This window comes from Pan paniscus, chromosome 7, assembly GCF_029289425.2.
Source record: "Pan paniscus chromosome 7, NHGRI_mPanPan1-v2.0_pri, whole genome shotgun sequence".
Classification (NCBI taxonomy): Eukaryota; Metazoa; Chordata; class Mammalia; order Primates; family Hominidae; genus Pan; species Pan paniscus.
The window spans coordinates 103,746,338-103,768,540 of NC_073256.2; the positions used below are offsets into that span (position 1 = coordinate 103,746,338).

Below are 22,203 nucleotides of genomic sequence, written 5' to 3' on the forward strand. Positions count from 1 at the left end.
TTCCACAGATGAACGTTTTGATTAATAAAAAATGGACTGAAAGTCTTCGGGTATGACCAATGGCTAAATGCAATTATTTACTCTTGCAATGTGTTCGAGGTCACCCAGCTAGGTCAAGGAGTATTTATGGACAGCCTACTTTTGCTCCCGGACCTTAAGAAGTCCCGCTCCGGGATCAGCCGCCGACCGGAAAGTCAAATTAGCAGTGCCCAGCGCGAGCTTAGAGCAGCCTCTTCCCAAATCTCAGCGGCGGCCCCGCCCCTTCCACAGGTTCAGGCCCCGCCCCTCCCTACTATTGGCTGTCCGTCCCCCTCCGCTAGACCGCTCGGAAGACCCGGAGGAGCGGAGTTTTCCTAAGGCAGCATCCGAGCGCCCTCGCTGCGCATGCTCGGGGGAGGCGGATTCCGGGTCCGGAGTTGGAGGCTTTGGGCGGCCGCGGCGTAGCGCGCGGTGCCGGGGCCGGCGGGGAGGCGCGCGCTTAGAGCGCGGCGCCGGCGACGCGGCCACGCGGCGCGCTCCCGAGGAAGGGAGGTGTGGGGTCGGCTGGGGGTGGCGCGTGGACGGGGTGGGGGTGGGGGGAGGGTCGGGTGTCGGCGAGCTCCGCGTGCGGGTTCCGAGTGGCTGCTGGCGGCCTGGGCTGCCGGGGCCGACGCCTGGGTGGCTGCTGCCGCCGCGCCTGCTGCGAGATGGCGATCTTGGGCGCGGAAGGGTGAGGGCGCCCGCCGCAGGAGGAGGTGCCGCTGCCGTGGCCGCCCGGCTGCCGGGAGCCGACAGCTTCGCGCCGGGTAAGGACGGCGCGGCGCGGGGCTGGGGGTGCGAATGGGCAGGGCGGGAGGGGGCACGGGCCCGGAGCCTTGGCCGCGGTGCTGGGCGCCCGGCGCCGTCCGCCCCCGGGCTGGACCCTCCTAGGACCCGTCGGGGGACGGTCCGCCCTACCTTGGCTACCTTCTCCAGCCCGGGAGTCGGGAGTTTTCTGGGGTGGGGTCACGGGTCTTGCCCGGAGTTCGCCCTGGCACAGGCCTGTGCCAGTGATCCTGGAGCGGAGCGAAGTGTTTCCGTGACTCTGCAGCCGCAGTTCTTAGGCTTCCTTAGCCTTCTCTTCGCCTTCCTCCACCTTTCCCTAACACCTCCCTGAAAACACAAATACATGGACTCATTGCCCGTTCCCTGACTTTCACCCCAATTTCAGCGTTGCAAACCAAGGACTCCAGCCTTGGAACGTCTTTTTCTGACATGTTTTTATCACTCCCCGTTCTTCACCGACTCTGCAGCTCCCCATCCCCCGCCCCCCCAGCGCAACCCCCACCTCCACCTTTTGTGACCTGGTAGGTTCCAGTGACCTTGCAGATTTTACCAGTCCTTATCTTGTCTGTGACTTACAGACTCTCCTTTCATCTTCGTGTTCTTTTTTTAAAAAAATTTAATTTTGTAGTTTGCTCCTTACCTTTACGACCTTTAAATGATCAGTCTTGTTCACAGTCCTTTCTTTGCTCTGCCGATTTGGAGTTTTCTCTGCTCTGGTAAATATATGAAACCTTCATTACCAAAGAAGAGTAGTGTCTGTTATAATTTTGACATTTTTACTCTTTCAGAATAAAATATTTTCCAGGGGCTTGATTTTGCCTTCTTTTTCTACTTGATAAGTTTAACAAATTTTTTTCTGTGTGTGTGTAGGTTAATGTGGAACAAGATTTTGTATTTCTGCTTTAAAATGTTACTGGTAATAGTAGTGGGGAAAAAAATCATGTCCAAAATTATCTTTGTTTTCCCCGTTTGGTGTTTTTACCTGAAATAGTTGGTTTACAGTTACCTGCATTTTTTTTTTAACAAGAGTTCATGTTTATGTGTAAATCCACTTTACCTGCTTCACCAAATCTGTGTATTATACAAGCAAAATGCACCTTTTAAAGAAGAAAGTCATTCTTTTATTGTGTGACTTGTTTTTAGCCATCAAGTAGTAAATTAGCTGCGACTAGAAATGATCATTTTTCATAAATGGTTAGTATTTTAAAAAATGGAAAGTGTAGTGGCCAAGTATTGGGAGCTACTCAGATTGAGAATTGTAAAGTATGTGGAATAGTTCTTTGGGACATAGCTTATCAACATTTTCAGATAGTTCTTACCTTAAAATGTGAAACTGCTGGTAAGATCTACATCAGGGTTTTGAAAAGCAATAATTATGAGCTACCGGCATAATACAGGATGTCACAGATAAAGTTTCTGCCTTCAAAGAGATGGTAATCTTTGCTGTTTACCCCACGGTGGCTGAAATTTCCTTTACTTCCTTGTACAGTTGTTAAGCATTTACTGCATAATTGTGGGAGGTATTTTGGGAAATACAAAGATGAGCCGATTAGCAATTTCTGCCTTCACACTAATTAGGTAGATAGTGCTATACACAAATGCCCTATTTGTCTTTTAATATATACGTTTCATAAATGGTACCAAAATCCTCTCAGAAGTCAACTTCAAAGAGAGTAGAGCTCAGATCTTACTTGGCAAGGTAGGGGTAAGAGGGTTAGTTTGTAGAGCCTCTGGCTTCTGAAATCGTGGTTTTGAAGGACGATTATGACTTTGGAGAGGCAGGAAAGGTAATCCGAGCAGAGAGGTATCTCTAAGAGAGCACAGAGTTCCTGTTTGGGGAAAGGCAGGTAATTATGTTTGGGTGGAACATAAACTTATTTGTACCAGGATAAAGGGTGATAAAACTTGAAGTAAAAATTTGGACCAGTTTATGGGTTGTTTTTAATGCCAGACTTATGACCTTGGATTTACCAGGTGGTGGGGCTTCCACAGATGATTTTGAATTGGGAGTGAAACAATTTGAACACTTTGTTTCAGAAGGATTAGTGGGATAGAGGTCTGTAGTGTGAACTGAGGTAGGGAGACCCTGGAGGTAGAAAGACATCCCAGTTGTTGTAGTCATGGATAGTGAGGATCTGAGCTGTGGTGCACGCGAATGGAAAGGAAGAAAGGAAGTCGAATAGCCAAAATTTGATGAGAGGGCAAATGAAAGTAAAAATAACTGATTCTGATCCAGGTTGGTTGGGAGAACAGTGGTACCATTTTGAGCAAGATCATGAAGCTTTACCCTCAGCATATGTGTGCTACCTTACAACTTTTTGGAGATTACTAATTCTTGGTAAAATGCTGGCCTGGAAAATTTCCATATGCGCCTATGCTTTGTGGATATAATTTTAGGGGAGTCCATGGACCACCTGAAGGTCATCCATGACACTCATCTCAGAATTACTTGGAGCTTTTTTTATTTTCGAGGCAGGATTTCTTTCACTCCTGTCCCTCTGGCTGGAGTGCAGTGGCGCCTTCTGGGCTCATTGCAACCTCCGCCTCCCAGGCTCAAGAGATTCTCCTGCCTCAGTCTCCCGAATAGCTTGAACTACAGGCGCTTGCCACCACACCCGGCTAATTTTTGTATTTTTTTTGTAGAGATGGGGTCTCACTATTTTGCCCAGGCTCGTGTTGAACTCCTGAGCTCAAGTGATCAGCTTGCCTTGGCCTTCCTAAGTGCTGGGATTACAGCCTAAGCCACCCTGCCGGGCCTACTGGGAGCTTTTTAAAACAGTAGAACCTTCAGGTTCTTCTGTGTACTGATAAGAACTCTTACTGTAGAGATATGCTGTATATATACAGAAACACAATATTACATTTGTGTTGTGGTTTACAGTTTACAGAGAATTTTGACTAATGTTATTTGCTATTATATTACACAATAAACTATTCCTGGAGTTTAAATGCTTTGCCTGAAGCATTATTCAGCTGGTGGGTAAAGTGGAATCAGGAGATTGTTGACAATGATGGTGTTCTTTCATGTATGAAGATAATGCAGTGGCTTTACCATCAATTAAATATAGTTACTGCCTTTAAATGACCTTGTCAGTAAGACTAGATGATCCCACAAGATTCCTTCTAGTTTTTAACATTTTGTGATTCTCGAGTCCTAGACTTTCATCAGAGTATCTACTCTCCTTGTTTAATATGTGCATGAGAGCTGGTGAGTCTGAGGGATGAATTGGGTAGAGAAGAGCAGTTAGCAATATCAGATCATTCATTTGGATTGTTACTTTCTTTGTATGTCTCACTTTGGGCTGGGGAGTAGGGAGGAGAGAGGTGATGTAAGTGAAATAAGAAACTTTAAGAACTTTATTGGGAGGCTGAGGCAGGAGAATGGTGTGAACCCGGGAGGCGGAGCTTGTAGTGAGCCGAGATTGCGCCACTACACTCCAGCCTGGGCAACAGAGCGAGACTCCGTCTCAAAAAAAAAAAGAACTTTATCTTCTCTATTCATTTATACCTTCAGAATATTCTTTTCTTTCAGGAAGCCTTTATCAAATAAAAATGGAGACTTCACAATGTAAATGAAGATTCCTACTCAATTTTTTTTGGGTGGATTAAGTAGCTAGCTAGTATGGTTAAAGTGTAGTGCGATTGGTAAACAGTTGACTTTTCTGCACCTATAAGATTATCTCCCTGGTAATAGGTAATCATAGCATGTTATTACATGTTAATAAACTTTGATTTCATAATTATTAGAAAGACTGTTGTTTTTTACTCTTTGTATAAAAATATGATACAATTATAATGAGCATTGGAAAATCCAATAAATTGCCCTTTATAGTGGTATCCAAGGAACTAGTTACTAATACTTAATGGAGGAAAAATGATAAAAACATACACAGATGAATTTTATTGTTTTTGCTGGCATTAAGAATTGTACTATACCTTATGTTAGTATAGCATTTCACATTTGTAAATAATAACTATATTTGTCATTTGGTTCTCATGACAACTGATAAGTTGGTGTGTTAGGAAGTAATAACTGCTTTATGTTTTATTTTATTTTATTTTATTTATTTATTTTTGAGACAGGGTCTTGCTCTGTTGCCCAGGCTGGAGTTCAGTGGCACAGTCATGGCTAAACTGCAGCCTAGACCTCAGCCTCCCAAGTACTTGGGACTACAGGTGTATGTCATGACACCCAGCTAAATTTTTAAAATTTTTTATAGAGATGGGGTCTTGCTGTGTTTCCTCAGGCTGGCCTCGAACTCCTGGACTCGTGGCCCTCCCACCATGGCCTTCCAAAGTGCTGGAATTACAGGCGTGAGCCATCGCTTCCGGCCAATCATTGCTTTTTGGATGAATATGCTGAGGCTAAAAAAAAAGTTTAAAAAGTTAAATTTCCAAAGTATGTGGCTAGTTAGTGGCCACAATTAGAACTACAACTAAAACCCTTATTTTTGTTCCTATGTCAGTATTCTTTTCCCACCAGACTTCTTACTCTTCATGTACAATGGAACATTATTAGTTAAGAGCTGTGTGTGAAGGATTTGAATTTACCTGTTTGGAATGTGTTAAACTTTTGTACCGTGTAGAGGTAAACTTGTCAGTTTTTTCCTTTGTGTTAAAATGGTAATCTCACTGCAGTGGCTATTGGTAGGTGATATTTAAATCTGTAAGCATTGTACCACAGAATAGTTATTCTCCTGTCAAGGATAAAGCAAAAGTTGATTTCTTATCTGGAAAAGTACATTGGTGAAATGTAGGTATTTATTTTTTTGAAAATTTTGAATTTAATTCTGTTGCTTTTACAGATGAAGTTTGTGTTTCCCTTTTATAAAAGCTTAGTCTTCAAAAATTTACATTTTTTGAGGATATAAATGAGGATCTAATTTCCAAAATATATATAGATTGGGTATCCCTAATTCAAAGTTTGAAATGCTCCAAAATGGGAAACTTTGAGCCACCTACATTACTCAACAGAAACATTCACTGGAGTATTTCAGATTTTGGATATTTGGATTAGGGATACTCAACCTGTATCATAATATTTTATTATTTTTGTATTAGATCATAAGCTCTACCATTGAAAAAAACCCAAAGATATTAAAAAGCCCTCCTTAGTGGACACTTCAATTCATACATTTAAACAACTTTTTTAGGGAATGTATAATGTAAAACCATATGTCAGATGGTTTTTAAGTTATAAGGAAGACTAGCATGGTTTTTAAGTTATAAGGAAGAGTAGCATTTGTTGATTTAGTCTTGACATTTCTTTTTTTTTTTTTTTTTTGAGACGGAGTTTCCCTCTTGCTGCCCAGGCTGGAGTGCAATGGCGCAATCTTGGCTCACTGCAGCTTCCGCCTCCTGGGTTCAAGAGATTCTCCTGCCTCAGCCTCCCAAGTAGCTGGGATTGCAGGCATGCACCACCACACCTGGCTAATTTTGTATTTTTAGTAGAGACGGGGTTTCTCCATGTTGGTCAGGCTGGTCTTGAACTCCAGACCACAGGTGATCTGCCCGCCTCAGCCTCCCAAAGTATTGGGATTACAGGCATGAGCCACCACGCCTGGCCGTCTTGACATTTCTTAAACCTACAGTTCACTCACAGCACATACTGGTGTACCTACTATGTGCCAGACATATTTCTAGGTGCTGGGAGTACAGTGTTGAGATGACAGATATGAAGCCTTTCCTCTTGGAACCTGGAGTTTAGTGGAATCACTAACATTAACAAGGGCATAGAACTTTATCTTCTCAGGTTGTAATTTTGCAGAGTGTAATTAATTATACCTCTCCTTTTTCTGGGGTTTGAACAAATTATGCAGAACACACAAGGAACCAGGTGAGTGTTGTTTCAGTTATGTACTGCTGTGTAGCAAACAGCCCTAAACCAAGTGACTTAAAACAACTATTTTCTTTGTTACAGTTTTGCTTTCCTGGGTTGGGCTCAGTTGGGCAGGTTTTGCTGGTGATCACTCTAATGGCTGCTTTTCTCTCCAAGTAGCCTTTCCAGCAGAGTTGCTGGCCTTACCTGGTAGCTGATGGCTTAGGGCTCACAAGAGTACAAAACAGAAGCAACCAGATCTTTTTTTTTGAGAGGGAGTCTCACTCTGTCACCCAGGCTGGCGTGCCTGGGTGGCTCAGTCTTGGCTCACTGCAACCTCCACCTCCCAGGTTCAAGCAATTCTCCTGCCTCAGCTTCCCGAGTAGCTGGGATTACAGGCGTGCACCACCATGCCCAGCTAATTTTTGTATTTTAGTAGAGATGGGGTTTCACCATGTTGGACAGGCTGGTCTGGAACTCCTGAGCTCAGGTGATCTGTCCGCCTCGGCCTCCCAGAGTGTTGGGATTACAGGCGTGAGCCACCGTGCCTGGTCTGCAACCAGATCTTCTTAAGGTTTAGACTTGTAAGGGATACAGTATCATTTCTGCCTTACTATACTGGTTAAAGCAAGTCACAAATCTAGCCCAGGTTCAAGGGTACAAATGTGTGAATCCATTTGGGGCCACCAATGTAACAGATTACCATAAATTTTATTTAAGTATAACATCAGCTTTACTATACCAAAACAGGACTTCCGGAAAACTGTTTTGGAAGCTGAAGCTTAGGCAGCTTACTACTTTCCGCAAATCTGGATTTTGAGTCTGAGCATGCCACAGGGAAAGCTGAGTCTAAAAAGTGCAAATGACAGCACATCTGGCTTACTATGCAAATGGGAATAGCTAGCACTCTCTTTGGTTAGAAAAGAAGAGAACATTTGTGGCCTCTGAGGTTTTTCCTAGTGTGCCACCATAATGGGGTAGGATTGACTTGCTTTCTACTTGAGGGCAGTGGGATCTAACAAAGTACAGGACCCAAGAGTCCATGCTGCTCGGAAGTAGTGATTTACCCGATCTCGTGAATTGGAACAGACAGCATCCCATGCAGAAAATGGGCCACAGATGGGCAGAGATCGATTCCCTCTGCCCTTGTGATTGGATTTGAGACCTAGGGGAGAAGGGTTTCTTGACTATCACTCTGGCCTTGACCAGAGTGAGCAACCTGTCCCCCACACGCTCCAAGCCCCAATGGCATTTTCTGTTTGCAGTGTCTTGAAAAAGCTTGGGATAAGCTACTCTTCCTTGGAGAGGTGTCATTATAGTGGAGAGAATTCTCTTTCCTTTTAGAGACTGGAATGGTAATCCTCTCTTATGGAAATACAATGAATAAGGTGCTGCTTCTCCTTTCCCAGAACAGGTAGATTCATTGATTGCTATCTGGGTTTTTCTCGCATTATCACTTAACCTTATCCACTATCGCTTTATTTTAGTCTTAGCAGTATTTTTTGTTTGTTTGTTTTTAGTTCAAGTTGGCTGCTAAGTAATGCCATGGTTAAAGGTGAAATGAAGAAAATGAGTGTTTAGTTTTTATTACATTATAGCTTCTGAGTGGAGTAGTGAATGCATTTCATTTTAAGAATTTAGGTTATTAGTGCATAGCTGCGAAGCATTTTTGAAGCATTTCATGTACACTAAAAAACGGGCCCCTGCATCCTAATGCAAATCTCTTTGCAAATTTCTGAAAATAGTACATTGGCTGTTGCGGGGAGGAGTTTGGTAATTGGATGTACTGAGAAACATGATTTATAGAAATAGGAAAGGCCAGGGCACAAAGAAGGGCACGGATAGAGTTACATGAAGGTGCTTCTTGATGGCTGTCCTCCCTACCCTAAATTATTTGGGTAGTTAAAAAATATCCTAGCATTAACAGAATGTAGGTATGATAGCCTTTTAGGAAACAAGGAAAACAAGTTCTTTTGATAGCTGTTCAGTATACTCATAAATCTGATTGACTGGGCTTCGTGGAAGCCGACTGTTGAGTCCTGACTTGAAATTAGGATACTGTGGTTACACATTAGCCCCAACTTGCCAAGATGTCCTACTTTTTGTCTGTGTTTAGTTAGACTGGGGAGGAGAATTAGTTAAATGAACCTGTTTTGTATAAAGTAGGATATTCTTTACCTTAGAAGTAAACAAACTAGATTGTTCTTCTCTTTTTAAGTTTTTAACGGTAGAGGCACTTTTGGCATACAGGTTAAGAGTCACAGTTTAAAGTCAGGCAGACCTGACTTCTGGTAGTATTGCTTAATGGCAGGATTGCCTCAGTTTCTTCTTTTATAAAATGTAAAGAATACCATCCTTAATGGATTTTTGTAAGGATTAATTGAAATAATGTTTATAAAGCAGAAAGCATGGTGGCTAGAACATAAGCCCTTAAATCATGTTTATTGCTCGTAATTCAGTATTATGAAGTTGAAAATTCAAACAAGTATTCACTTTGCTGTGAGCTACTCATTTCTCAAAGACAGTTCTAGCTTTGTTTTGGCATGGGCAGAGCTCCTTATCAAATTTCCACCCCCAGCTTTTTTTTGAGACAGGGTCTCCGACAGCTCTGTCTCCCAGGCTAGAGAGCAATAGTGTGATCATGGTTCATAGCAGGCTTGACCTCGGGGGCTCAAGCAATCCTCCCACCTCAGCCCCACAAGTAGCTGGGCCTACAGTTACGCACTAACATGCTCAGCTAGTTTTTTTTTTTTTTTTTTAGTAGAGATGTTGCCCAGGCTGGTCTTGAATTCCTGGGCTCAAGTGATCCCCCCTACCTTGACCTCCCATAGTGCTGGGATTTATAGGCATGAGCCACCAGGCCTGGCCAAATAAACAAAAAAAAAGTTGCTAAAAGGGTAAGCACGAAATCTGGGATACTGACTTAACATGGCTGGCAATATATCAGCTAGTGATGGTTTTGCTGTGCAGCCTGGGAACAAGAAATCATTAACACCATCATTAGATGAAATATTGTATAGACCAGTGTTTGTCAAAGCGCAATCCTTGTATAACAGTCGTCTGGGATGCTTATTAAACATGTTGATTCTTGAGTATCCTTTGAGATCTCTGATATGGTCCTTGAGAGTGGAGCTTAGGAATCTTCATTTTTTGCAAATATCTCAAGAGATTTTATGCACATTAGTTTGAGAACTGTTGGTAGAAACTGAGTTGGTTATTTGGGGTCCTAGTGTGCTCTGTCAGAGTTCATTTTTCTAGCTAGCTAGCTAAAATATTCCTTTTTTTTTTTTTTTTTTTGAGAAAAGGTCTTGTTCTGTCACCCAAGGCTAGAGTGCAGTGGCAAGATCATGGCTCACTGCAACCTTAACCAACCTCCTGGGCTCAAACGATCCTCCCACCTTAGCCTCCCTAGTAGTTGGGAGTACAGGTGTGTGCCGTGACACCTAGCTAATTTTTTATTTTTATTTATTTATTTATTTATTTATTTTAAGACAGAGTCTTACTGTCACCCAGGTTGGAGTGCAGTGGTGCTATCTCGGCTCACTGCAACCTCTTTCTCCCAGTTTCAAATGATTCTTGTGCCTCATCCTACCGAGTAGCTGGGATTACAGGTGCATGCCACCATGCCCAGCCAATTTTTGTATTTTTAGTAGAGACGGGATTTTACCATGTTGGCCAGGCTGGTCTCGAACTCCTGGCCTCAAGTGATTCACCCATCTTGGCCTCCCAAAGTTCTGGGATGGATTATAGCCATGAGCCACCGTGCCCTGCCTAATTTTTTATTTTTCTTAGAGATGGGGGTCTTACCTTATTTCCCAGGCTGGTCTTGAACTCCTGGACTCAAGTGATCCTCTCACCTTGCCCTCTCTCCCAAAGTGCTGGGATTAAAGTTATGAGCCACCATGCCCAGCCCTCAAGTATTCTTTAAGTACACATGTGTAATGTAAATACAAAGAGAGCTTAACATCTGAACCTTCCAGATGTTTAAAACAGCCTAAGATAATTGCCAAGGACTTGATCCAAACAAACTCTAGAAACTTGATACAGGGTGATTACAGTGAGGAGTAGGCAAGAGAAATGATACTGCAAAGAGATGTCCATTAGGCTTCCTTGTTCAAAACATTTCCTCCGTACTTCTTTCTACAAAAGCAGAAATTATTTTGAGTGAAGCTAATTCTTTTTAAAAAATGCCTACTAAAAGTTAAGCTAGAAGTTATGATTCATTATTAAATAGTCTGATTGCTTTTCACTTAGCTAAGGTAAGCCACTTAAAAATAGAGATTTTTGACTGAAATGTGTCAAATTTGGAATTTGGTCTTTTGACTAGAAAGTAGGTTGGTTGGGGGCATGATGTGTCTCTTATAGGGAAAAGCCTTTGCTTAGGGTAAGGGCGTTGACTTGGAAAGTCATGAGAAAAGGTTTGAATTTTAAATTAATGAAAGAAACAAAACAAATTCCAAGCTAATCTCTAACTTATTTAGGGCCACAGTGATGACACCTACGGGCTACCTCACTTAAACCCTCCTCAGTCCTGTGACCAGCAGATCCAAAATCTGATCCTGTCATCAGAAGAGTAGATCTTTTTTCCTGGAAAAACCTAAAAATATGGTTGAAATAAACATAGGTTGCTATGTTAGTAATTTTGTGGTCAAAAATATGCCAAACCCATGATTTATTTTTTCTCAATTTGAGTAGAAAGGATTAGTTTGCATTTCTTTTTGAGGAGCCTATTGTTTTTTTTTTCTTCTTCTGAGACGGAGTCTCACTCTGTTGCCCAGGCTGGAGTGCTGTGGTGCAGTCTCAGCTCGCTGCAACCTCCACCTCCTGGGTTCAAGCAATTCTCCTGCCTCAGCCTCCCAAGTAGCTGGGATTATAGGTACGTGACACCCGCTGGCTAATTTTTGTAGAGATGGGGGTTTCACCATGTTGGCCAGGCTGGTCTCGAACTCCTGACCTCAAGTGATCTGCCTGCCTTGGCCTTCCAGAGTGCTGGGATTACAGGCTTGAGCCAAGGCACCTGGCCATGAGAAGCCTATTGTATCTGTTTGTTTTCACTGTCTCTTTGAGCCCTTTCTTTCGAGGAAAAACAATAGCCATCTCTTTTTGTCTATGCCCTGTGAAATATTGTGTCGATGTTTACAAGTGAATACCGAACAGAACGTGTATATTATACTTGGGAATACCATTTTTCTAGGTTAAAAATTTTGGTAATTGTAACTTGTTTTAAAACTTTCTTTGTGATTTAATTTTTCCATTAACGTATTGGCTATTTAGAGCTCGGGCCTTAAATAAAGTAAGACAAACCTAGAATTGGGTGTTGGCACCCATGGGCCGAGTGCTACTGTTTAAGTTAACTTCAGATTAAGCCCTAGTTTTATCATATGTAAACTGAGAATAATATACCTAATTCATGGGTTTCTTGTGTGACTTAAACCTGGCACTTAGTTTTCAGTACATATTCACTAGGCTGGGTCTATAATACCTTCTCATTGATGTCAGATCTATTTCAGAATTTTCTTGAATTTTGGAAGGGTAATCCCATTCCATATGCTGTTAAATAAAACCGCAGTAAAGTCTAGGGCAGTGCCTGTAGTTTGTTTGGCAAATGCTTGTGTGTGGATAAGTAAGGTTAATAAATAGCCACACATCAGGTCAGATTTTGTTGTAAATGAACTTTCAGTTTTTTTTTTAGCTTTTTGCATTTTGGGTCTGTGGATAAAGGATTGTGTCCCTGTATTTTGGATTCTAATACTTTCTCCTCTAAGAATGAGGAATATCTGATGAAAGTTTATCCTTTACGGCATGCTTTAAAATGCTTAGGAAGAGTATTTGTAAATAGTGAATTAACATTGTGTATCTATTACATGAATAACTTGAAAATATCTTGAAATTTTGTATTTATAACAAAATGTGGCAGTACTGTATTCCTTTCAAGTTCTTAAATGTAATTTCTAATCCTTACTGCAGGTGTGTGAGGGGCTTTCTTTACCTACTTTTCTCTATATTGTTGTGGAAGTATGGAAGAAAAATATTGAGAGTTTTTGTGCCTTAGAGTAGTTGAGAGTGTGGTTAGAGTGGTGGTGATCAGGGTGGGATGGGGTTAGGAAATTAACTATTATTGGGCACCTTCTTATTCCTGATTCTAGAAAGAGTTCCACTTTCCCACAGTTAATATTAACACCTTTTTTTAAAAAAACCCTCACAATACTATATTAATTTGGTGTTATTATCCTCATTTAACAGACAGGAAAACTGAGACTCAGGTTAAATATGCACAAATAGAGTTGAAGTTTGCATGTAGGTCTGTCCGACTTGAAAACTGTTCTCTACATTACATTACCAAAATGTGCTCTTCTCAAACTTAAAATTGGCACTTTGGAATTGAAGAGTTAGGACATCTCCATGGCTGCTTAAATGCTGATAAATTAGAATTCTTAATGTATTAAGAAACAATCAGGAGATGTTTTGAGGTGAACATAACTTTGAGTAATGATATCCTGATGATGAGCGCAGTGTAGAAGAGTGCTAGTCTCATCAGCAGTTCTGGGTTTGGCCTGCCATTAAGAAGCTCTGTGTTTCTGAGTAATTCTCTTAATCACCTCTCATCCTCAGCTCAGCTCCATGACTCTGCTTTCTGCTGCTTCATAAATGCAGCAAGTATGTGTATTTCAAGAATGCCAAAATATTAAAAATTTTTGAATTTTAAGGAAAAAAGTCTGTTAAGCAAATATACTATTAAAATATCAGTTTGAATAAAGTGACCAATTACTTATGGAAATGTTTGTGTCATTTTGAAATAAGAGATTATACTGAAGTTTGATCTTCATAGAGTGAGAATGTCATGTTGTCCTGAATGCTTTCCCAGAATACATGGAAATTATGTATTAAACATGATCTCTAACAGCTTACCTACTCCATTGTTTATGTGCTTATACTTTTACACACTTATCTTTTTACGATTAATTGTTCTTTCTCTTTTAACCTTAAGGAAAGTTATTTTCAAAGGCTAGCTTAACAGCCCACAAAACCACCTGACGTAAGCTTTAGTTGATAAGAGAATAGTAACTTCAGATTGATACAGCAAACTTCTCATTTTAAGGCATGGGTTAGCTCAGCACTTCTTTTTTTATATTTTGTTTCTGCAGTGCGTGTGTAGTGAAAAGAGCATTAGCTTTGAGCCCAAGGAAATCTGGCTTCAAATTCAGACTTACTAGTTTCATGGCCCTGGGCAATTTTTCTTCAACCTAATTTTTCTTATCTGTTAATGGGACTAATAATGATGACTCTAATGGATAATTGATAATGTTAGAGATAATTTTTTTGTAAAGTGACTGACATATAATAGGAGCCCAGTAAATGTTTGCTGCTGTTGTTACATTTTGGAGTCAGAGGCCTGATTCAGGTTCCGTGTTTAAGACTGGCTGTGTTTTCTGCATCACTCAGGTGCCCCACCTAAGTGTATGAAGTCTTGGGCTTTATCGTCTTACCTTTCTGCCTAGCAAGTATATACACAGCTCTTTTTATATGTTAACTTATGTTGATTCTGTAAGTTTGGAACCCAAGTTTTAATGTTCTTAGAATCATATTTTCTTCAGAAACATGCAGTATAGGAGTGGGAAACCTGTTTTCTGATGTTCACTAGGGTAAGGGGAAAAACTATCAAATGCACGCATATATATATTTATATATATATTTTTTACTGTAAAATCTTTGGTATTTGGTATAATATGCAAACATAATATTGTATAACAAACTGAGAAATTATAGCAAATTAAAAGAAAAAAACTACCTCATTCTCAGTACTGTACTGATACCATTTAGGTTTATCTTTTGTTGACATAATAGAGTAACGGTGCCAAAGAAAGCCCTATGTTTTTGTCTGTCTTTTAAAGGTCCATAGCTGCTTAGGTTAAAAATTGGAATAGTTGCTGCTAAGTTTGATGAATACATTGTCTTTTCTTTCTAATGTTTTCTAGTAAACATAGTAACTGATATCCTTTCCTGCAATGGAGGAAAGCTGTCAATTTCATTTTGGGGAAGTTGGTATAATCTATTTTAATATTTTTTAAAGGTTCTTTTTATGGTGCAACATCACCACCTTGTGGCCTTCTAGAATATTGTTGCAAAGTTGTTTCCACAACTGTAAGCATAAATTAAATTGTTCTCTGATGTTGGCCAACGACTTCGTCTAGTTTGTAATGGATAGCTTTATACTGTAAATAGGGGTGGAGAACAGAAAATAAAATGATTTGTATACAAGGATTGCAACTTTATAAAAGTCTATTTGAGGAAAATAATTGTATAAATCATTCTGAGGTTGGTATAATTATGGATGGTTTCTGTGTATTTCATATTTTCATGAAATATGCACTATTTTCAGTGAAGTAATTCTAAGCTAAAAATTATCAATATGTTCTATGTTCCAATTCTCATTTAATAAGAAAACTGAGGCCGAGTGAGGTTTAGATGCCCCATCTCACTCAGCCATTTAATATAGAACTGTTTGTTGTCTAAAACAGTGTTTTCTAAACTGATGACTCTTGGAGGGATATTTTCTACATGAGTCTTTACACTTTTTTCTTTTTTTATATGACTGCTAACAGCCAAATACTCTTTTCATTTTGATGATAACTTTAAGGGGAAAAAAATCAGTATGAAAAGTATGATGGTTCATTTAAAAGAGCATCTAGAATAAATAGGCCATTTGGTTTTACTGCTCATATTTACTTAGTTGTTTGGGCATTTGGTTGACACTAAGTATTCTTCAGTAGCAAATATGTATTAAACACTTCCAGTATGCCAAGCTTTGAGGGAGGCAAGCTGGATACAGTGGTGAGGACTTGCTGTGGCATTCTTGGAATTTAGTATTCAGTGAGATAAATAAAGCTGTTTTGATGACAGAAGTTTAATATCAGGGATTCTGGATAAAAGTAGCTATAATTTGTTTTGTGTTAGGCATCATGCAAAGGGATTTAGGTACTGTTTTTTAGTCTCAGCAATTTATTTCAGAATTTTGCTTTGATTTTGCAGGAACAGTGTATATGCACACAAATAAGTATTGGTGGAAGCCCTGACATACCTCCATGGAATGATAGTTTTCCTTGTAAAGTATTAACAATTTGGCTGTTACAGTTCCAGTGGGCTTTCATGGCTTGGTGTTGGTATCCTACCACCATTTGTCACAATGTTTCTGTGGGAAAATTTGTGTTGTATTCCAAGAAGCCATCTTTTCCTTAAACTTTTGGGGTCTAATGTTTGATAGTTTGGGGGTTAGCATATGACTTCTAAAGTGTTTGGAATGTTTAATTAAGGTCGGGGAGTATCCAAGTGTAATAAGCTTCTGTCTTATATTCTTTTGTTTCTTTGAGTATTTAATAAGTCAAACTAGCATTTTAGATCCTTTACTTTGTATTGGACGTTTTTCTATTGAGCATTTGTTTTGGGCTGTGGAGATGAAATATTGGTGAGGTGAGCATAGACTTGAATCTTAGATTAGGGCAGAGATGGGAGAGGATGTAGGTGGGTATTGTCCCACTTGCATAGTATTTTCTTAATGATATTTTAATGTAAAATTTCAGTTCTATGCTATATAGGTATTTTCTTAACCTAACCACTCTAGCCATCTTTTATTGTTGTCTTAGCAGTTAACATAATAATATGTTGTTTTATTAATTGTGTATCTGTGTATCTTCATTTAATACACATTTATTGAGGGTTTTTTTTTTTTTCCTTTGGAGACAAGGTCTAGCTTTGTCCCCCAGGCTAGAGTGCAGCGGTGCCGTCACAACTCACCACTGCCTCAAGCTCCCCAGGCTCGTGATTGTCCTACCTCAGCCTCTTGACTACAGGAACACACCACCACACCCAGCTATTATTTTTTTTTAATTTCCTTTATTTTGGGTATATATAATTCTATTTTTTTGTAGAGACAAGGTTTTACCGTGTTGCCCAGGCTGGTCTCGAACTCCTGGGCTCAATTAATCCACCCACCTTGGCCTCCCAAGGTGCTAGGATTATGGGTATGAGCCACCACGACTGGCCCATTTATTATTTAGTAGGGACCAGACATTGGGCTAGAGGCTGGAATTACAATGAAGCTTGGTAATAAAGACTTTAACAGTGTAACGGGAGAAATAGAGAAAAAAACATGGTTAGAGTGCTCTGAAGACAAATAGCAACTAGTTCAAAATTGGAGAGATGACACCTGAGCGGACAGATGATTAGAAATGAAGGAGAAGAGTAGTGGGAGGAACATGTGGGAAGTCGTTGGTATCCAAATCTGTATGAGAATCACCTAGAATGCCCAACACAGTCCCCAGGTGATTCTGCCATGCAGCCAGATTGGGGACAATTGGCAGTGAATTAGAAATATGTGTGAATAGTGAACTTTTTTTCTGGAGAATCATCTTTTTTTCTCTACCTAAATTTTAATGAATGGAGGTAAGAGAGGGAGTGTGTATAAATAATCGATTTGAATGACCAGGACTTGTTTGATAATAGTTGGAGTGTACCCCTTTCTCTTCTGGAACCTGTGCTCTAAACAAGTCTAACAGTTTCATTGTTTCTAACCGTGAACTATTAAAATGAGCTGGAAGAAAAGTCTTGTCTATGGGGATTGGTGCCACTACTCAGCTGGGCCCAAGTTTCTCCTCTGTCTGCCTCAAATTCCTTACCTTAGTCACATACCTGGTAAAACAGGGAATTTTGTCTATTCTCATTGACCATTGTATTCCCAGTGCCCCAAAGAGTGTCTCCTACTTCACCGAGAAAATTGGAGACATTAGGTAACATTTCCTTAACTTCCTTTCCAGACATTTTCAAAGATAAGCATTCTTTTCTCTTCCAAATCTCAGAGTAAGAGCGGTTTTGTCTATACCTGTGTTTAATCTCAGCCAGTTCTGCCTTCTCAGGGATCTTGTGTTAGTGATCATCATCAGTGAATGACTACAGCTTCTGCTTGCCTGTAAATAATACTCTCTTTCATCATTAAAAACAGTCCTTGGCGGGCGCAGTGGCTCACGTCTGTAATCCCAGCACTTTGGGAGGCGGAGGCGGGCGGATCACGAGGTCAGGAGATCGAGACCATCCTGGCTAACAAAGTGAAACCCCGTCTCTACTAAAAATGCAAAAAATTAGCCGGGCGTGGTCGTGGGCGCCTGTAGTCCCAGCTACTCGGGAGGCTGAGGCAGGAGAATGGCGTGAACCCGGGAGGTGGAGCTTGCAGTGAGCCGAGATTGCGCCACTGCACTCCAGCCTGGGCAACAGAGTGAGACTCCGTCTCAAAAACAAAAAACAAAAAAAACACAATCTTCTAAATATCTTTTACACTTATGTTTCTCTTGGGCAACAGACTGAGACTCTGTCTCAAAAAAAAAAAAACAAAAAACAAAACAAAACCAATCCTCTAAACATCTTTTATGCTTATGTTTCTCTTTGATAGTCAAAATCATCTGAAAATAAGTTTCTGGTTGTTTTATTTGCTTCGTAAGCCACAGGCTTCAGGTCCTACCTTTCCATGAAAATTGCTCTTGCTAAGGGCCTCGTAACTTTCACATTGTTCAGTAAACAATTTGCTCTTTTTACTGCTCTTACCTTGGTGGGGTTGGTCACTGTTTCCTCCTCCATGAAATTCTTCCTTGAAGTTTTCTTTTGGTTTTCCTCACCCCTTTTCATAGTTCCTGCCTGCTGTCCAGACTGTTAGTCCTGGGGTTACCTAGGTTCTGCCCCCTATGCAGTAGGCCTTTCCTGAGTGGGTACCTGTCACAGCATGGCTGGCTTTCAGTTTACTCTCAAGCTTTGCTCATAGGATGCCATGCACACCTTTGCCTCCAGAATATATGTCTTTGCTGTGCTGTGTCTCAGTCAGTAACTATTAATTGGGGGCCTTTCCCCAGCCAGACTCTGGCGTAGGTTCTAGGAATAGAATGGTAAATAAGATAGTCTCTGTCCTCAGGGATCTTATCTTGCAGAGTTGGGGGTATGGATAGAAGTGAGAGGACAAAATATATGAACGTCAGTAATTGAGAATTACTAGGACAGATAAAATAGGGCAAGGTGCTAGAGTTGGCCTATGGTGATCAGGAATTCTTTCTGAAGAGATCATATATAAGTTGAGTTCTAAGACTGAGAAGGCAGCCAAAGGACTATTGATTGGATGGAGCAGTGAATGCAAAGGCTCCTTCGCAGCATTCAGGGTAATTAGGTTGAAGAATGGCAGGAATGGATAAAGAGGAGAAGGAAGAGGTGGGGCAACAGATCACATAGGCATTTATGAGTTTGGATTTATTGTAGTTAAAATGAGAGAACATTGGAAACAGAGTTACCGTCATGTATCCTGCTTTAGAAGGATCACTGTGCTGGGTAGAGGATGGATCTAGGTTGGGAGTGAAGAGTGGGGCAGGGAGACCATTTAGCAAGCTGTGCTTAGTTTGGATGAGAAATTATGGGCTTGGAGATACGAGTTGTAGTGGTAGTGATGGTAAGAAGTAATTGGCCTAGGCAGAAATCTGGGACATATTAACGTCTCCCCTTCTTTTACCCCTGCATCTCATTAGTCCACCACTTATAGATTCTGCTTCTCAGTACCTCTGCTTCTTCTCTTTCCCCTAATTTCAGGCCATTTTCTGCCTAGACTACTTTCAGGCTACCCTTACAACACTGTCAAAGGGGTTTTCCTAAAATACACATATATTCCTTCTCTGCTGAAAATGTAGTGGTTCTGTATGGCTTTCCTGGTATTCTTCATGCTATAGCTTCTTTCTGCCTTAATAGTTTTGTCTCTTAGATTTCTCTCCCCATACCCTTCCTAACAGAACTACTTTTTAACCTGCTTATGTTAGTCATCTCACCTCTCTGGGCACAGAATGCCTTGAAAGCATGTCTTTCCTTTCCACTTCTTTCGTTTTGTATGTGCAGCTGCTGCATTGGAGTCCTCCACAACTCATCTCAACTGTTACCATTTCTCAGAATTCTTTCCTGACAACTCTTTACCTCTTACCTCCAAACAATATTAAGGTGCTTTTGTTCTTCTGTAGTTACTGTCTGCACACCCCTTTCTGTCAATGAACTTAAAATTGAGTCACGTGTCTGTTTCTGCTACTAAATTTTAAACTCACTGAGAGCAAAGAGCATGTTGTATATGACTTATATATTTCTAGTGTTTAATATATTACCTGAAAATATGCCTTGTGTGTGTGTGTATATATATATATACACACGCATATATATACACATATATATACACACACATATATATATACACATATATATACACAGTAGGCATATATATACACACTAGGCATATATATATACACACTAGGCATATATATATATACACTAGGCATATATATATACTAGGCATATATATAGGCATATATATATAAGGCATATATATATATGTATATATATATACTGAAAAACTTCATTCAAAAAATTGTTAAAATGCCTAATGCCTAGTTTGTTTGATTATTGATCACCTTTTTTTTTTTTTGCCACATGGTAAATTGATATACTAGAAAGATTAAATTAGAGGCTTATGTCAGTATTTTTCAGGGAGAGAATGGAGGCCACATCAGTGTTTATTGAGTGATTGAATTGTAGTCTCATGGTGCAGACAGGTCCAGGAGAAAGTGGGTGTGAGGTGGCCACTGTTTGGCCTTGGAAGGGGAACAGAAATATTTCAGTAGAGTGGTGAGGGCAGCAACCAAATTGCAAGGGTAGAAGAATCGGTGACAAAGAAGCTTAGACATCATTATTTTAGGAAGTGAGTTCATCAAAGGAATTTTTTTCTCCCTTTTTCTTGTTGCTCTTGTTTTTTTTAAGTAGTACATGAGCCCCAAATCTCTTTGATGACCAAAAAAGGAGGGTTTAAGTGAGGGAGGAGAAGGGAGGGAAGGCATTATCCTAGAAGATGACAGTGTGTAGGTATACCACTTCAGAAAGTAGGAGGGTATATTTAATTTCAAAGACTCAATGCTAGACAAGATCGAGTGTAGTGTCTTTTTACAGAAATTTCCATCAGAAATTATTTAAAATAAAAGCTGGGATTAGTATCTCAAAGGCACCTCAGTGTTTAGAATTAACAGATACAAATCAGATAAATATAGCAGGACTATCTGCATTTTTCTATAAATGCATTATTTAACTTTCATTATTGAAAATTGTTTCTCGTATTTAATATTATTTAATATTTTTCTCATGCTTAATTATTTAGCATTTATATAGTACTCGATAATTCATAAAGTGCTTATATAATCTTACCTTGAAGGTATCAAAAAACAAAATTATCACAAATTTAGTTACAGATCAAATTGGCTTTTATTCATGATCCATGAATGGGGCAGTCTCCATTCTACAAAATAGAATGAGAACTTCTGCTGGGTAGTGGCAGAACACTGGGTTTTGTGAGATGGGGACAAGGAAACAACAACAGAAAAAAAGCTGACTGGTTAATGTCAGGTTACTTTTTTGTAAGGATTAAAGCAGAGGGGAATTCCTTATTATGTTGACTCAGTCAGACTGTTATCTGTTTTCAGGGAAAGCTGGTCTGCTGGTCTGCTTTAACTGTCTGCTTCCTTGAACTTTTAGTTTGATTATGTGGCATTTAGCATGGGTGGCTTCATTTTGTCTTGGTCTGGTCTTTTGGGGCCTAGTGCAGGAGCTTAGTCCAAAAACAATGGCTTCCCATAAGTTTTTTTTAACAAAGGCTACTGAAAGAGGTTAAATTATATGTCTATGGGCCGAGCATGGTGGCTCACTCCTGTAATCCCAGCACTTTGGGAGGCCGAGGTGGGCCGATCACTTGAGGTCAGGAGTTCAAGACCAGCCTGGCCAACATGGTGAAACCCCGTCTCTACGAAAAATACACAAATTAGCTGGGTGTGGGCACCTGTGGCCCCAGCTACTCAGGAGGCTGAGGCAGGAGAATCACTTGAACCTGGGAGGCAGAGGTTGCAGTGAGCCGAGATCGCACCACTGCACTCAGCCTGGGTGACAGAGTGAGACTCCATCTCAAAAAAAAAAAAAAAAAAAATTTGTCTGTGGTCTTGCTGATTTTATTTATTAGGTATTTATTCTGTGCCAGGAAGTATTTTTAGTGCTTTGTCACTAAAATGACAAAAGTAGTGTACGTGAAACACATTTTCCTTGAAAGGGTGGTTAGTTAGTTTTGCTTTGGGTATGTAATTGTAACTTTTCTCATTAATTGGGACAAGAACCCTGATAAGAAGAGCACATTAAATTGCTCTGATCATATTTTCTGGTGTGACTGAAGCCTTGCTGTGATGCAGGGCTATTCAGAAGGCAAGGACATAGATGGAATTTAAAGTACTCAAAAATGTACTTGATTAGAATTAATGAGAATGAAAAGAGAATTGAGTTAAATAGTTTCACTAGCTGTTGGACTTGAATTTCTGTAAATAAAGTGAATTTTATGTGTTGGTTGCTTTGAGGGAGAGAAATAAATTTGTATTCATTATGTAACTAATAGTTTAGAGTAGATGGGTCATAGAATAATTTTGAGAACAAGGCTTTCATATAGCTTAGAAATGGTTAAAATTGGCATTAAAAAGGGAATCTACAGA

At 40.2% G+C, this 22,203-nt stretch overlaps 1 protein-coding gene across 3 annotated transcripts in view; it reads left to right on the forward strand.

The window, feature by feature from the left end:
* The first annotated feature begins 498 nt into the window (after positions 1-498).
* WWP1 (WW domain containing E3 ubiquitin protein ligase 1) overlaps positions 499-22,203 on the forward strand; it is a 124,481-nt gene continuing 102,776 nt past the window's right edge. For 2 of the 3 annotated variants that reach the window (XM_003821155.5, XM_008974633.5), the window contains exon 1: positions 499-785. The gene's annotated coding sequence lies outside the window, so the exon portion shown is untranslated. The remainder of the gene's footprint in view (positions 786-22,203) is intronic. The other variant, XM_008974632.5, reaches the window with a different exon arrangement.